The sequence below is a fragment of the Chrysochloris asiatica genome, unplaced genomic scaffold, assembly GCF_000296735.1.
Source record: "Chrysochloris asiatica unplaced genomic scaffold, ChrAsi1.0 scaffold00079, whole genome shotgun sequence".
Taxonomy (NCBI): domain Eukaryota; kingdom Metazoa; phylum Chordata; class Mammalia; order Afrosoricida; family Chrysochloridae; genus Chrysochloris; species Chrysochloris asiatica.
The window spans coordinates 3528159-3530506 of NW_006408597.1; the positions used below are offsets into that span (position 1 = coordinate 3528159).

General features: G+C 39.5%; 1 pseudogene; it reads right to left on the reverse strand.

Annotated features, from left to right (window-relative positions):
* Window positions 1–2258: 2258 nt before the first annotated feature.
* LOC102835446 overlaps window positions 2259–2348 on the reverse strand; it is an 8214-nt pseudogene continuing 8124 nt past the window's right edge.

The window sequence follows — 2348 nt, forward strand, 5'->3', positions numbered from 1 at the left end:
AATCTTTGTGGGAGCAGACAGACTCGGAGCAGCTGGTGGATTTGAACAACAGATCTTGTCATTAGCAGGCCAATGCCTAACCCACAGCACCACCAGGGTACCTCTTACTAACCTAAATCCATTCTTTGTTTATATTTCCTTAGTATTTTACTTAGTGGCCTTTATGGACCTTGTAGTCCATCAGGATATCATAGACCACTTAGGTTACTTGTGTTTGTGACAGTTTCTCAGTCTTCCTTTGGTTTTGTTTTTAATAATATTTTATTGTGTTTTAGTAGTTTTACCTAAACTTTTTTCAAATTAGCTTCCCATTTAATAACTGTTAGTATTAAGAGATTTATCTTCAAGTTCAGTAGTTCTGCTTCTATTGATTCAATTCTACTCCTTCGCCCTCTCAGTGTATTGTCCATTTCTGATATTTTAATATTGACCACATGGACCTCTGTTTGGAGATTTTGTATTGTCTCTAATGCTGTATCCATTTTGTTTGATTGTTCCTGTAGCGCTATTCTGTATTCTTCCTTGTTTTCCTCCACCTTTTTATGAAACAGTATCATTCTCCTGAATTCTTTTTCAGGTAATTCCATTGCATTTTCTCCTCAAAAGCATTTTCTAGCTTTTCCTTTTAGTCATTTGTTTGAGCTACTCTGTCTTGTTTCTGCATTTGAACGGAAATTTCCTGCTGCTTTTTAAGCATTGTGGTTTTGTTATATTTGTATTAAGTTGATGAATATATGCTGGTATATTCTTAGGCACTCACCAAGAGTGGTTTTAGCAGATTCTGGTTGTCATCACTGCTCTGGTGTATAGCAGCTGGTATTGGCTCTTGCCCAATTGGTGGAGTTGTAGAGGGTATGAATGTGGTTTGGCTATATGGACACAGTTGCTATCTTCTGTCATGTGATACAGGAATAAAAACACTCCCAGAAGAGAAAAGGAGGACAAAGAAACAAAGCCAAAACAAAAATAAAAACTAGCATAAAGACAATAAAACTGGGAAAAGAAAAAAATAAAATAAGATAAAAAGAACCAGGCAACAATAGCAAGAAATTAAGAATAAAGAATAATTCTAATTCTGTGCTCTGCCACCTACTGGCCTCTTGCCTTCACAGTAGCCTGGGAAAGTTCAAATTGACCATGGAGTGCCCAGAGGGCCCACACAGCCTGCCTCCTTTATTCCTTTTTTTTTTTTTCCCCCTCTCTCTACCCTTCATATCTGTGTAGCCTCCTCTCCTAGTGAGAACTAGTCCAGGTTTGGATCAGAACCTGCCCTCATGAGGTTAGTGTATATAGTTCCTCCGTGGGCTGGAACCACAATCTCTAAGTGGTTCCAACTGCCTGAAAAGTGGGAGATTCCTTGGGGTTGTGTCCTGGTCAGAAATAAAAGGAAGAAAGGAATAAATTAAAAAAAAAGAATTGTACCTTTGTCTCCATGAGTCTCAGGTAGGTTTCTGCAATGCAAACATGCTCCCTCATCTCTAAAGCCATCCACAAACTTTCAAATAGCTGCAGCAGGTTCCATTGGCTGCTGCTGCTCATTGGTCACCTCATCTCTTGCTGCGTCCATTCAATTCTGTCTCCCAGTAAGCAACGATCCACTTTTCTATCCGCTCCTCTGGACCACAAAGTTCCAGGACCATTCTCTGTATCTGTCTTGTCTGGTTTTCTATATCTCTGCTGCAGAGAGCCAGCACAGCCTTTCTGCCTAGGCCACCATCTTTTTCCTCCCTGGGGTTATATGTTTTTGAGAGGAAGATCACTGAGGTACTGAGCCATTCTCATTCTATCAAGGGTAGATAATAATAATGTGACTTATCACTATTTCTGTTAACCCTGATGGCCTTACTTCCTGAGGTACAGTTTATCACATTTCTCTACTGTGAAGTTATTATTAAAAATACATACACCAACATATATCATGACCCAGCAATCCCACTCCTAGGTATATATATACCAAAGGGACTTGAAAGCAGTGATGCAAACAGACTCATGTACATCAGTGTTCATTATAGCACTACCCAATAGCCTACACATGGAAATGACCTGAATGTCCATCAACAGATGAATAGGTAAACAAAATGTGAAACACACAAACACACATACAATGGAATAGTGGTGGTGGTGGTTATGTGCTGTGGAATTGGTTCTGACTCACAGAGATACTGTATAGGGTTTCCGAGGCAATAATTCTTTTTTTGTTTTGTTTAATATCTTCAATTATGTAAAGATTTGTTCATTCACATCACCTTGAGAATATTTCACCCACTGCTCTGCTTGGCAGCCAGTCTCTTATCTCTCTCTTCCGCGGGGAAGAGAAATCCATGGTTTGTCGCCTTTGCCAGTAATGA